Source organism: Corythoichthys intestinalis, chromosome 22, assembly GCF_030265065.1.
Source record: "Corythoichthys intestinalis isolate RoL2023-P3 chromosome 22, ASM3026506v1, whole genome shotgun sequence".
Classification (NCBI taxonomy): Eukaryota; Metazoa; Chordata; class Actinopteri; order Syngnathiformes; family Syngnathidae; genus Corythoichthys; species Corythoichthys intestinalis.
Genome location: NC_080416.1, coordinates 32,513,402 through 32,529,140, shown reverse-complemented (window position 1 = coordinate 32,529,140; position 15,739 = coordinate 32,513,402). Strand labels below are relative to the sequence as shown.

The following is a 15,739-nucleotide window of genomic DNA, read 5'->3' as shown; positions in this document are numbered from 1 at the left end:
AACCCGCGTTAGTCCAGGCTGACAAACTACCGTTTCCATTGTATGCCTGTTGCCATTTTGAGCAGGAAAGATGCCAAAAATGTCAAACTAGCATGTCCACTTTTTAAAGGCCAGTCCTGTTAATCACAGATGTCAAACTCAAGGCTCGGGGGCCACATTTGGCCCGGCAAAACCAAACCAAGTGCACAGAATTCAGTTCTTGATAAAATACCAAAATAGCTCATCTTTCTCATTCTTAATAGTCGAGTTATTGCCAACCATTTTTGTTCACGTTCAATATCATCGTACATTTAAAAAAAAAAATGATAACAAATTAGAGAATTTAACTACTTCTAATTTCTCAGCCTGATTTGAATCCTTTGTAATATCATATATTGGCAATAATTTATCATCATTGACAATAGAAGACACTGCAAATCAAATTTAGTTAAACTACAGTTAATTTTACGAACTTTACTCAATTTTCTTTACAAGGCAACAACAACTACTGCTCTTTTACTTATTATACGAGTCATAATCGTGGATCTGACTTTTTACTACAATGAAAAAAAAAAAAAAAAAATCAAATTAAAATTCAGAGATCATTTTCATCAGTTATGTAACAATTTGCAGATTTGAATATCATTTATGTTCCTGGCCTCTATAATTTATTATGACCTACTTTATTGTGTGACTAAATTATTGCAGAACTGAGCATGTTTCAGACGAGCGCTCAAGATTGTTAAGATTCCACCGTAGTTAAACTTTAGCTCTAGGCTAAGCAGCAAAAAAAAAAAAAAAAAAAAAAAAAAAAAAAAAAAACCTTAGAAACACAAAAAGGTTAACAGATTAAATACCTCTGATAAAATATAAAACGTGTTTGCCAATAGCCCGTGCCCTGCCGTTGCACCCGATGCTTGCTAAATCAAAAGAAATGGTTAAATAACCGCCTCAGGCAGGCAGCAGGTTAAGTTTAATGACGCTAGGAGGTTTGTCAGACCGTGCAGTGTCGCAGATGAATGCAAATGCTCAACTACACCGGCTACACAAAAACAAGTGTATTATTTGTGGGAGGGGCTCGGCACTGGAAGGTCTCCATGTCCTTACCTCACTTCTTCAAGAGACTCTTGAAGCCTAAAGCCCATTTCATGCATATCAAAAGATGCACTTAAAAAAGAAGGCTGCTGGTGTACGATAAACAGAAGCCTTTGTACGGCTGCTACAATATTATTTTGTTTTTTCTTTTAGAGGCTTACCAAGACAAAGTATCATTAAACTAGTGCTACCATTAGCGCTAGTACTTGTTGCAACATTTTTTCTTTGAAATTTGAGGTCTCAGAGGCTTAAGAAATTTGTTTTCAACATTTTAAAGCCTAGTTCCTCCACATCCAAGAGAAAGTTTGGGCGGTGAATCTGAGTGTCACTTGCATTGAAAGGTAGAAAAAAATGCAGTAGGGCTGAGAACCAAAAGTGGTATTTGCCAAGTGGCAAAATGGATTTAGCCATGTGGCATAATTGATTTTGCCATGTGGTATTTTTTGCAAAGTGGCAAAATGGGATTTTGCCATGTGGCAAAATTGATTTTGCCATGTGGCATTTTTTTGTTTTTTGCAATGTGCAAAATGTATTTGGACATGTGGCGTTTTTTTTTTTTTTTTGGTGTGTGGAAAAATGGATTTTGGTTTGTGGCATTTTATTGGGGGTGAAAAAATAAAAGCCACAGGTTTTTCTGCCATTTCATATGAATGGAAAATTTGGACGTGCATAGCCGTCAATGGCATAGCCTGACTTGGTTGCCAATTGAATGCCAATGCTCTGTAATTCTAAGTGTATGGTCAAAAATCATAGCCACACATGTTTTTCTGCTATTTAATATGAATGGAAAATTGGGACGTGCATAGCCGTAAATGGCATGGATGTGCATGGCCTTTAAAACTGCCATACACCCCAAAAAAATGCTAAATACATTAAAAAAAAAAATTTAAAAAAAAAAAAGCCACATGGCAAAATCCATTTTGCCAGATGTCAAAAAATAAAATAAATAAATAAATAAACAAATAAAAAAATGCCACATAGCGAAATCAATATTGCCACATGTAAAAAAAAACAAACAAACAAAAAAAACACATGGCAAAATCCATTTTGCCACATGGCAAATACCAGTTTTTGTTCTCGCTGTCTCTCGAAAAATGACAGCATTAGTAGTCAGGAAATTTTGGGCTATAACAGTTTCTAAGTGTACAGTTTATATCAGTAGGGCTGAAATTTACTTTTTTTTCCTCAATAAAATGAACAAGTGTGATCAAGTAATTTGTTTCTCATTGCCATATGAATCATGCATTTAATGATAACATTATTCATTTATATATAAACATAGGTGAACGCTAATCCGTCAGTGCCATTGACACCCCGCTCAGTCAAAATTGGATGTCTAGCGCTGTCGATGGCAGCCATCGAGTTTCCTATAACAGGTTCAAAATAAAGGGGTGATAATTTGAGGTGGGAATCTTGGGGCACCTAACGATTCGATTACGATTCAGAGGCTACGATTCGATTATAAATCGATTATTGATGCACCCCTGCAGCTTTTAATGTTTTATACATTAGTTACAAAAATTTTCTCAGGCTTAAATAACTTGATACTGAAATAGTAGTTTAACAGTTCAAATAGTAAATAAAATAATCAAGTCCCCATTCTGTATCAGCAGCTTTAAACTACATTCAATTAATGTAATGTTGTGAATCAACCGTTAAAATGGTTAAAATTGCTCCCGTTATTCCATAATTTCCCTTTGGTCTTAAAACTTTCATATCATTTAAAGATAGACTCAAGATTTTGCCGATTTAGGACTATTTTAGATAAGATTTTAGTTCATTTGGTTCACTCGGAAGGTTCGCTACAACAGCCTTCGAGAGAAGTCTACTGCTTTAAGCTGGCGGCTGTCATTTCGCATCTAGTTTTCTTCACATGTGCTAACGCCGCAGAGTGTCATTTCACATATAGTTCTTTATACATGTGATATCTACCGTAGCATTATGTGGGAGTAGTTTGTAGCCGCTGGGATACACACATACCCATACAGTAGAGGTCCCTCTTAGCCAATTGGATGTCAGGAATGCTAGGCAATAGTCAATGGCAGAGCAGCTATAAGTATGTTATGTTCAGTAAACTCTGGGAGCTGCGAGTACCAGCCATACTGTATTTTTGCCTTTCGTATCCTGAAATTTCTTAACAAGACGCAATATTTTCCCATTGAGGCGTGTCTTGAACTGAAAATTCTGTATGTAGAGACGTTCGTAAATAGAGGCACCACCGTGTGTGTGTGTGTGTGTGTGTATATATATATAAATAAATAAAAATAAGGAACCAATACGATAATACCAAAATCTTCCCTTAGAATAGTGTCTAGGGTAGCTCACTGGCTTCCATTGATGGCGCACGACATCCAATTCATTTTGACTGTCTTTGACGTTTAGCGCAGTCAATGGCACTGAAACCAGAGCATTCACTGCCAGTTTTCTGGGGGCATTTACAGGTTTGTCCCTGTTGATTATGATTTCCTATTCATCTGGGGACATTGCCGGGTAACTTACTGTCCAGTAAACGGTGCTTAATTTGTAAATCATAAGGTGCCGGAACGCATAGTACATATGACAGCTCAGGGATGATGAGATGGGCACAGGTCCCGGAACATACGCAGAAAATGGTGCTGAAAACAACACGTAAATGCCCACTTGCCATGCTGTGGGACTTACAAGCCTGAATTTCAGATAATATCATGGTATAAATGTTATGACAACAATTATTTAGGCTATACTCTGCATAGCCTGGGCAATTGCCCACATAACCACAGGTAGGACTTACAGTACACAGTCAGCAATTAGTTTCTCGACAGGTCTAACTTGCAAACAAAAACAAAAAAATCAGATTACAGTAAATAACACAAACCCATTCTTTTGAGAGTTTCATCCCCCCAGTCTTCTCTGGCCCCAAAGTTCCCACCGCCTTACAAACTGTGCAGCCCAAACCCAAATTTCCCATAAGGTTACTGGCCTGTTGCTCCGGCTGTTGGTGGTCCACCTGGCTGACTGCTGGCGCTGTAGCTGGCCCAGACTCCAGGAGGCGCTGAACCTAACCAGCTGCTGCTACGGTAGCAGCCTCCTGCCCCGGCTTGGTTGTTGCTTTTCTGACTTGCTTTGAACCATCTTCTTTTTCAAAAAATACAGTAAATGCATCTTTTTGGCATGTTGAAATACCGTTTGAATATGGCTGCTTGGTTGCCAGATGCCGCAAATTTCCAAAGTCTTTTAAAATTAGGAAAAAAAATTTTTTTAATGTCAGCGGCTTGATTTGTTGGTCCAGCTTTTCAGTGCATCAACAAATATCCGACTCTTTCAAATGACCTTAAATGTTTATAAACAACATGCAATTCTTGGGATTTGTTCTGCAAATTAATTTATGCAATAATTTTTCATTTTATACATTTTTAAAAAACCTTTTTGTATTATTTTCTATACACGAGAGGTGCCGGATCTGCCCAAATAAGTCCCGGAACACACGGAGGCCAAAATCAAGAGGTGGCGGATCTTGTGCCGGCAGGATCCGGAACATATTAACCCCTACCAGTAACCCAAAATCAACAGGAAGTAACTAAAATTCAACAGCAAAGGACATGAAATGCCCAAAAGTTAAACTCATTGGTTGCCACTGACCGCCATAGAAGTCCTATCCAGGAAGTGACTTGTAAATGCCCCATAATCAATAGGAAGTGACCAAAAATCAACTGAAAATGATGTGAAATGCCCCAAAATGAACTCATTGCCTGGCATTAGCTGCCACTGACTGCCATAAACATCCAATTGAAGTGGGAGGGATGGCAGCGAATACTAGTGATAAACCCATTGCAATTTATAGCAGAAGCTTGTTTTTCCTGTTTTCTGTTCCGTTGTAGAATATCCTAAAATGATTTCCTAATTATTGTTGGATCACCATATCGTGAGATCATCGTGAGCCTTGTATCGCAAATCGTATTGTATCGTGGGCTACCCAGAGGCTCCCAACTCTATAACCTAAACAGCGTGCTCGGGGACAACCACGACGTGGCAGGCGAACGGCAACTTACATAAGCAGTTCTCTGTGCAGCACATTATGTAATGCAAACGCCCTATAAGAAGAAGAAGGAGGGGATATACAACCAACACGCTTGGAAGTCAGCACCCCCTTTTTTGGCTTTAGTACAAACTGCTGAGCTCAGTTGTTGCACAAATATCTCACACATGCACACTTGACACAATAGTGCACGAACACGCAACAGCAGCAGTGTTTCTGCTGCGTTAATGTTCTAAAAACACCAGTTGAACATTACCTCCATGCACGCATGGATTATCCCGGCGCCTTCCATGCGGGCTCTTTTGCATAACATATATGAGCAATCTCGTGTGCATGCGTGACGATGAGGCGTGCCTGCATTAAGTAGGTCAAGGGTGACGACGGCTTGAAAATGAGAAGCCTCGTGCAAACATGTTGCAACTGTTTTGACAGTTCGATTCCTGGCTATGGCTGCCCAATGTCGAAATGCCCTTAGGCAAGGCACTGTACCCTAATTTGCCTTTTGGAATGTCTCACATTTCTGCATAAAATCATCAAATGTGAGCCGATCTTTTTCAAAATCACACAGATGTAAAAAAAGTGACTGCTTTACTTAAAATTACCCAAGATTTTAGTTAGATACCTTTTCATGCCACTAAGATGGAAACGCCACAAAATCAACAAGAAATGCCCTATAAATGCTCTAAAACTAACAGGCCATTAATCAAAAAGAAGAGACTCAAAATCAATGAGATGTGTCCCGTAATTGCCGCCTCCTTCCAAACAAAACAAAAACTGATTGACGGGACCATAAATGTGCCAAAATTATCAGGAAGTGACATAAAATCAGCAGGAGAATAACGTCAGTGCTGACAAAATAAACAGGAAGTGACTCTGTATGCCCCAAAATTAGGGCTCCAGCTATCGGTTATTTAGGTAATCGATTAATCCATCAATTAGTCTGAATAATTGGATTAGGAACATTTCAATTCGTTGCAGAATCAATAATAGGAGATGTAAAAAAATAAAATAAATAGAAAATAAAATTCCCGAGCGTTTTTTGAAACTATGCAGGATTGCACTTTCATCTCACAAGAGCAATGAATGCATTTAAAAATAAAATGCCTAAACTAAGCCTCAAACGTATAAAAAAAAATAAATAAATAAAATAATTAGCTTAAATGCTAACTTTTTGTGTGTGTGTGTTTTTTTAATGCGCTTAACAAATCGTTCACATTCTCACAAAGAAACTGGTAAATATACCTCTAAACTAAATTACGAATGCAAAAGCAATCATATTAGCTCAAACAAAAACTTGTTGTCAAACAACCTTATGTTGGTCTTAACAGGAAGCAGCTGGATGCAGACGAGTTATGTCACTCTTGCCACTAGAGGGCCGTGTATCCACCCAAAAATCAAAAATACTAAATGCAAACCCTTTCAAAACAAACCATTACAACACCACTAATTAAACGAATCCTCGAAGCAGCAAATTTTGATTCGAAGCTTTTTGCCCCCCAATCGAATTACTCTAGTTCAGGGGTTGTCAAACTATGGCTTGCGAGCCAGATCTGGCTCTTGACAGCTGCATCTGGCTCGCAGACAAATCTTTATTTAAAAAAAAATTTAAAGTTTCGTTATACTCCTTTGTGCATTGCGCGAAACAGCGACGGTCACCAGTCATATACTGGTGTTGTGCAGTAATGAGCAGACGTGACTTTAGCGCCGCATGTTAACTTTTTAAAAATGCTCTGACAACAGTCGCGCACTAGATATCATCAAATAACAACCTAGATGTGCACGTTGGATTCCCCCCCCACCCCTCAAGTCCCATGCCATTGGCTGCGTGAGCCCAGGGTGATCATGGGACATGTAGTCCATATACTACAACCGGCGACTAGAAAGCCGGTTCGCAGTAATTTTAGTGGGAAAGTGGCAAACATGCATATCGTTGTGTCTATTTATCCATCTATCAATCGCATAGGCAACGCAGATGAGGCAGAGACACTGTTCAAGTGGGGTTACTGTATTTTGCCGTCGAAAATAGCAGCCGATGTGCGCGAGAGCAAGAAGTAAACTTACGTTTTCAGTTTGTTGTAAGCTAACTTTAGAAGCCCTTTTGAGAAGATGGCTAAAAAAAGACGAGGAGTATAATTTTCAGCAGGAATGGACGGATGAATTTGTCTTAGTGGAGAGTTTTTGACGACTTTTTGGATAAAGATAGTTAAACATAAAAGACAAGCCTCTGTCAGCAAGAACTGTTCAGGTTCATAACATCATGACGTCAAATCAAATTGAGGCAACGCAAGGACAGAAATGCAGCACCGTTTTTTTCTCGCTTTGGATGAGTCAAAAGATGTAAGCAATTTATCCCAGTTCAGCATGATTGCAAGGTTTTGACTATGAAAAGGACAACAAGAGGGGTGGAATTCATTCAAGTCCTTCACTGAGTTAGCTCAAGTAAAAAAAATATCGATGGATAAACTTTCGGTGTGCACTGTTGCTGCTCTGTGCGTGACGGGGAAAAACAGAATTAGTGGCGCTTCGTTAACATGATAAGAGACTCCGTTTCTCAATGCCTGCATGACGCTTAAACCCACCAAGTATCAACCAGACTACAATGCCATCAGCAAAACCATGCAGCACCAGAAGTCGCATTAATGGTAAAAAATACTCATCATTGATTAGCAACAGCATAACAATGTTATTAAAAAGAATTCAGAGACTTATTGCACTTTAAAATTGTTGAAATTACATATAATGCACACATTACTTGTATTTTTTTGTTTTAAACATATTGCATGGCTCTCACGGAATTACATTTCAAAATATGTGGTGTTCATGGCTCTCTCAGCTAAAAAGGTTCCTGACCCCTGACTTACAGCCATATGTGGGCTATTTATTTGCCCGAGTCTGCTCCTCAGTCATACAAGGCGACAGACCAGCCAAACCCAATGCTGCCATCAGAGGGCAGTGTATCCTCCATCATGAAACAAAGTACAATACCTTTGGACTTTTTTGATGGTTATTTTAAGATTTAGAGGTATTCAAAGGGTCAATTCCGACGCCAGCATAGGAACGGAACTAGTTCGTAACCCTTGGACTACCTGTACACAAAAAATGTATCTTAAATGATGAGGTGTGACAATACTTCACGGTTTTTCACTTTGCGCTGTTTGTTCTGGTCCCAATTAACAGCGAGAAGTGAAGGATCACTGTAATTGACAAAAAATAAATGATACCAGTAATTAATCATATTAAAGTTAAGTTTTTAAAAGAGAAAAAACTTGCCCTGCTACAAAGGCTTAGTAGTTTGGGAAAGCAACACTTCAAAACCCTGAAACTAATGAGCCTTGACAAGCAGAGATCCTGACTCAGTGCTTGCGAGTCCTACTTGTGTCTGTGTACGGCTATAAATAGAAGGATTTGGATGTAGCCCCTTCGACTGCACTTATTGTACATCTCTTTTTGGGATTCATTTGTTGGGAAAAAAAAAAAAAGAGCGCTTTGTTAGCACTGTCAGAGCTTCTGATGACTTCCACACTGGGCCCATGTATTTAGCAACCTTTGGAAGAAAAAAAGTGAAAGGCAAAGTGAATGGGATGGGTGTACCCACCCCCCCAAACACCCTCTAGGGGAAGCATGTGAGGGCCACTTGGCTTCCTGCTATGTGACTTGTGTTAGATTAGCAAGGGGTTATCAACAGATGGCTGGCGGCGCAAACCAAAGGTGCAAGGGGGGTGGGTGTTATGCGATGGGGGCATGCTGGTGTGAAAGAAACTGTGATCATGAGATGACAGGCGCAGGCACGCATGTAAAGTTACACCCGCAGCACACCATTACATACTAGCCAAACTACAGCTAGCCAAGTATTTACATCAAGAAGGATTTTTGGGGATCGAAATGTATTCATTCAGTATTCTCATTATATCATTTACTTATCGGAGACAAAATGATTTTATTACATATGAGATGTCCCGTTTGGGTCCTTGTTTGTGTATAATGTGAGGCTGCGTGTGCGCCAACGATTAGCGCAAGAGAGTGAGTTCACTGCTACACTCAGGTTGGGTTGCTGAATCAATACCGTAATATTAGGAAGTGTCAAGAGATTTTCTTTTATGTTGTTAGATCCAGTGTGCCTCCATCAGAGTTGAGTAAATGAAGCCAAATGTATTGTCTGTAATGCTGCAACGATTAATCGATTAACTCTAGTAATTCGATTCGAAAAAAAGATTCAAATTAAATTTTGTTGCTTCGAGTATTCGTTTCATTTAAAGTGGCTTTGTAATGGTTTGTTTTGAAAGTGTTTCCATTTAGTTGTATTGGTTTGGGTGGATACACTGCCCTCTAGTGGAGACAGTGAATATGACGTAACTCATTTCACATGGCTGAATCCAGCTGCTCCCTGTTAAGACAAACGTAAACTGTGTTTGAGCTAATGTTTTTTTTAAAGCATTCATAATTTAATTTACTGGTATATTTAGCCATTTTTTGTTTTTTTTTGTGGGAATATGTGTTTGAAGTGTGTTAAGAGCATTGTAGAAAACGTTTGTATTTTATAGCATTTCAGCTAGCGGACTTTTTCTATTTAAGTTAGCCAATTGTTCTTTTGTTGTAATTAGATCCTAATTTATTTTTTAGGTAACTCAGGTTTTTTAAATTTTCTATGTTCAGTATCCGATTACTCGATTATTCGAATGAACTAGTTCATCGATTAAAATAATCGGCAGCTGCAGTCCTAATTGTTTGTATTCTTTGTTGATGAGACTTTACTACTCAGCACACAGCGCTAAGGTAGTTAGCGATAGCGATGATGCTAATTGGTGCCCTTAGTGTCTATTTGTATTGTTTTTTTGGAGAAGCATATTAGCACGAGTTATTCTTAGATAGTTGTCTCATTTCAGTTTATAAAAGAAACCACAAACAAACCCATTGATATAACAGCTTTTAGATTATTTTTTTCCAACACAAACTCCTATTCAAACTGTAAATTGTCATTCAAGCGAGTGTGCTGTGAAATTGGATTTGGATTGCATTCATGAACAACTGTTTGATAAAGAAAACTGATTCATTACAGTTGCTGTGAAATTGGATTTGGATTGCATTCATGAACAACTGTTTGATAAAGAAAACTGATTCATTACAGTTTGCCTCCTCCTAATTTTGTTTAGCTTGTTTAAAGAAAATAAAGTATTCATTTACACAATTTGTATTGGTGCTTTGCCTACTACAGAAAAAGTGCCAATCAGCAGCACTTTAAAATAGGACTTTTGTCTGATTTGTGTGTGTATACTCAGAACCCTTATAAAAACTTTACAGGTTTTATATACTTAGAATAGTACAGTTGTTGTCTACAGTTAAGTCAGGAAACAGCAAATATTTTTGAAGGAAACGGTCATCCATTTTGCCCTCATTCGTACTTACAACGTGCCTAAAACGACTTCATGTTAAATTGTGAAGGTAATTGAAATGTGACATTTATCAGATTAATCGATTATAAAAAATAATTGTTAGTTGCAGCCGTAGGAAGTTATTAAATAATGACATCTTTTGCGTTTTAGAAAATTGTATATATTTAAGCCATTGGGTGCCATTGACAGTGATAGACAAACTAAAAGTTGTTTTACAATGAACAGTTTTTACATTAACCAGACAGCGACGTTAGCATATTACCATTTACAACACTGAAACTAAGAAAACACATCAATAGGCTGCATTCCTACTGTTCAAACGGCTTTGGATGTTTTGCATGCATTAAAATTTTGGCCAGTCACAAGCTCTCCCAGTCCAAATGGGTTGGACAGCTATCGCCGTCAATGGCACTGAAACATGATTATTCAATGGCATTGAAGGCGATAAATTTGATGCCACCGTCAATTGCTGTTAATGAGTTATTTTTTATACAACCTTGTTCAAAAGACAAGAGACACTTTCTCATAGGATTGGATGTTGAAAAGTCTCAAAACTTTTTTTTTTTTTTTTTCCACGGGTGTACAAACCTGCATATCATTTTAAGTAAATTATAACAAAATGATTTTTTTATTTCTTCAATACCGCATGTTGCAACCACAGGGCTTCTACAGGTATCAGCAAATCTCATTACATGCCACTTTAAACTAATTTAATGTCAACTGCAGATCGTTTCACAAACATAAATTGTAAGTAGAGTTGTCCGATAAGGACTTTTTAACAAATAACCGATATCCCAATATTGTCAAACTACAAAAATCCGATACCGATATCAAACTGATAAATATATACGCGGTCCTGGACTTAACATATTATGACTAATTGTATTGTGATGCCTCACTGGATACTTTCATACAGATAAAAGTAACAACTTCAAGGTTTTCCAACAGTCTGTGAAAAATAACAAACTGAAGTGCCTATATTCAGGCATGAAAATGGGTCAGGGGTTAAAAAGGTGAGAAGGGTGTGGAGGAAATATGTTCCAGTACACTGTATTGTACACCCCAACAAAATATTGAGCTCCGTCGACCCACACTGTGTTTCAGCAGGGCCATGCAGAGACCGGTGGAGGGGTGGGTGCTCGTAGATCAAAAGGGGCACATGAACAAGTATTTAATACACCTTAAAACAACATAACTTCAATTTTAACCAGCTTTAGATAATAATTGGCTGCGACTGTGACATACTTTAATTGGGAGGGAGCAACAGTGAATAGAAATCAAAACTGTCATCAACACTTTCTGGCTGTGACTCAGTCAGTCTGCCTCTTTTCTTCCTTCAACCTCTGCATCAAAACTTCCTTCCTCAACTTGTTCATCTGAGAACAAACCACATCAGATGGTCACTGAGCCACCAACAGCACAGTTTTCTTAAAACTATTATTTCATTATTATCCATACTTAACAACTCTAGCACCTAATGATTAATAAAGCAATGACATAAAAATCTTATAGAAAAATAACATTGTAATTGTGTTTATAATTGGATTTAATACCCGACTATCCTTGCAAACTTGTTCTTACCAGGTCTGCTATTCGCCCAGCTGATGAGGTATCCACTGCCTTTAGCAGCCTCATGTAACTCCTTTTTTTATCCCTCAATCTCCCTTCCCTACGACGCATGTCTATGTAATGAAATATAAATATTTAAAAAAACAAACAGATTCCCCGGTGGCTTTTAGTTTTAAAGCTTTCTTAATTTCTTTCTCACTCAATAACGATGGAGTTAGATTTGTGTTTTTATTATTCAATCAAAAAACAAAGTTACTTCTATCAAAAACAAAGTTACTTCAATCAAAATACAGTATACACTTTTAATCCCAAAAAGTAGCTTCAATAAAAAAAAATGTTTTTGATTGCAATAATAAATTTGAGACAAAAAAAGCATTTGAAAACTATTTTTCTTGATTGAAACAAATTTTTCCATTTAAGTAATGTTTTGCGTTTGGGCCACATTTTGGCTAGGACATTTGTGTCTTTATTATTCAATCAAATAAGTTGCTTCAAACAAAAAAATATATATAAAAAGAAAAACTTTGCACATGTGCCAATCACCGTTTACCAAAGCCTGAGAGGGTTTGAGTAGACTCACTATGAAGCTTTTAATAAAGCCAAGCATTTTCTAACTACTTTATTCTTGTTTAAAAATAATTCGGTGGGGCAGTAACATGTTTAAAACTTCTCATAATTCTTACATTTTGAAGTGCTTGAAAACCATTTATAAATGATACTTTGGTGAAAAAAGTGAAAAACATGTCATATATATGTATCTTTTTTCCAATGTAAAATCTGAATAAATGCATTGAACACGCACAAAAAAATGGGGGGCTCATTCCCACCACTCGTCGGGCCACTGTTGTGCCGACACTGTCCGTCAGCTCAAATCCAAGCCGAAAATAACGCGTCTCCGGCGGATGATGGGAGCAATGTGAGGCGCCCCCTCCATCCGAGAGAATGCCGCTTAATTTGACTCAACAGTGTGTTTCTTCGTTTATATTACCGCTAAATACACAAGCTTGACGCCAATTTAACGGGAGCTATTTTTTTTCATGGGAGATTTGGCTAGCTCTGGCAGTGTTCAACGCAAGCTGCAACGAATGGCAGTAACTTTTTTATATCGCAAAACGTGAAAACGATTGAAACCATTACTCACCAAATTCAATCTGCTGGCAAATACAGGCAAGTGTGTATGCTGCGCTCTGGTCTGCCCCGATGTGGATAAGGCCTGCTTTTTGTTTTCGCTGCTTTGCAATGCAACCGAAGGCTCTCCGAGCACTCCATGTACACGCGTAAGGAGTGCGCGCGTTTGGAATAATGGAACGCAGCTTGGGCCGATGATTGGTTCTCGTCAGCGAAGCATCTAGAAGGATTTGCTGACTGTGTTCTTAAGTGCTCAGTTTACGTACTAAGTTAATCACATGATGATAATAATAATAATTAAATAAAACCTCCCGACCCCCCCCTCCCAAAAAGAATTTCTCCTCGGATCTACGCAATTCACGTAGGTCGCCCTTTTTGACTTCAAAACGGCGAATTTCGCCGAAAGGTGAGAGATTTTCATGCCTGCTATATTGCACCCCTGCATTGTTGAAATCAAAACACTGCAAACATCAGTTTTTTTAGGATTGAGTGCAAGTGCCAATAAGGCACCGTCACATATGGCTCACACAGTGCTTCTGGCTCAAAACAACAAAGGCACACAGCTTTAGTACAGAGAATGAGGTATGTCATGAGTTTGTAATTCATTATTTTTCAATCATTTATGGTTCATTTAATTTTTGCACCATGACCGCAAATTGTCTGCTCATATAACAAATCCCAAGCATCTTACTTTGGAGAAATCTAATGGTCAACAAGCATAACTGCTGTGCTAAGCTGTGACCAGTCCTTGTACAAAGGCAGAATGTTCCTACATTCACTTTGAAGGCAACACACATATTGGCCCAAAACCGATAATGCAAATCCGATGTCTATATTATCTGAAATCATTGTAAAATGCTTTTATCAGCTGATATTATCGGCTACCCAATATCGGACAACTCAAATTATGTGGAAAAGTGTTTTTTAACAGTCTAGTTTAATGCCTTAAACATTTAGTTTAATGCTTTTCAAGGCCCGAATTTTGACACAATCCATTTAATGACTTTTAATGCTTTTTAATGACCCACATAAACCCCGAGCCAATACAAAGTAAAAAAAATTAAAAATACTGCATGCTATTTATATTTTGGGGGGGTTGGAGACAAAAAAGTATTTAAGTATTTTGTATATTTTATTTTTTTTGCCTTTACCCAGCTACAAACGCATTTCAAGTCCCCCAACAACCTCGCTGACGCTAGAACTTCCCGGCCTCGGTTGCGCCGGTTCCCCACACGGCCACAGCAAAAATGTCAAAGCGCCATCAGTGCACTACGCTCGCTGACTTCTGAATTGGGGAGGCAGTGACAGAGGTCACGCAAAGACGGGGGTGCTGGACAAAGAGCCTCGGGCTCACATATCCTGCTGCAACAAAATGACCTGTAGTAACCCCAGAAGAGCTCTGGGATGGGGTTACTATAGGCCGTTTTCTGCAGCAACATGTTTTCAGTTTTTAAACTCATTGGCTGCCATTGACAGTAAGGTTTGACAAAATATCGAAATGGTGATATATGGTGATACTTTGGATCCAAAAGGTTATCGATATGCTCCTGCCACGAATCGGTTTATCGCTTTAAAAAAGGTGTTAAAAAAAAAAAAAGTCGCCAACAAATTCTTCCGCCAAAATAGTGTCTCTTAACCATTGACGGCGCTAGACGCCCAATCCATTTAGGCTGTAAGAGGTGAATGAAAGTTTGTTCATTTGAAACCAGAGCATTCACAACTAGTCTTTCCAATTTCTTGGGCGTTTGTAGGTTACTTTTTGTTCATTTCAGGCAAGGGCGGCGGTTTGGTCTGAACATTGGTAGGGACGATATAACAGCATAACCTGCATGTACACTTTTTGCTGGGGACGGGACATTAATAAGACCAAACAGATTGAGTGAATGGGAGTCAGGGATACGTTTCTGACGAATATGATCCAATATAAATTAATTGATAGGCTAAATGAGCAATGCAAAAAAAATCTATTGACTTATACTAACTTTCATCTGTATTAGTTCAAGTGATGCATACAAAACTTCCAGAATAAATGTCTGAATTTTTTATTTATTTTTTTTAGTTTAAGGAATTTAAATTGCAATATTTGAACAGAATTGAAAACTTATAAACATACACAATCATCTCAACTATGCAGGAATGCAAAAAAAAAAAAAAAAAAAAAAAAACATTGCCTTAAGAGCACACAACATTGTCCAAAAAAAAAAATAATGAGAAATTGAATACAACTGGGGAAAAAAAAAAAAAAAAAAAACGTTTTAGTTAGGGAATACCAAAAATAAAAATGGAACCTTCCTTCAGGTAAAACAATACTGCTTTTGTCCACAAACACAACCAAATTCAACAAAAAATACAAGCTCCTCCGGGCTGCTTTACGACCACATAAATAAAATAAAAATTAAAAAATTGAGGAGAAGGGGTTAAACCTCGGTTCACTACATTTCCTCACAGTTTAATTAACGTTAACAGTAGAAAACATACTGAAGGACACTTCTCTCTAAGCAGCTTCCTACTCGAGTTTTGCAGGTTAGCAAATTCATACAGTTTAATGTTATGCTAACTCTGA

At 38.0% G+C, this 15,739-nt stretch overlaps 1 protein-coding gene across 1 annotated transcript in view; it reads right to left on the bottom strand.

The window, feature by feature from the left end:
- The window catches only part of mylipa (myosin regulatory light chain interacting protein a), a 40,056-nt gene that overhangs the window by 18,670 nt on the left and 5,647 nt on the right, over window positions 1-15,739 (bottom strand). The window lies entirely within an intron of this gene.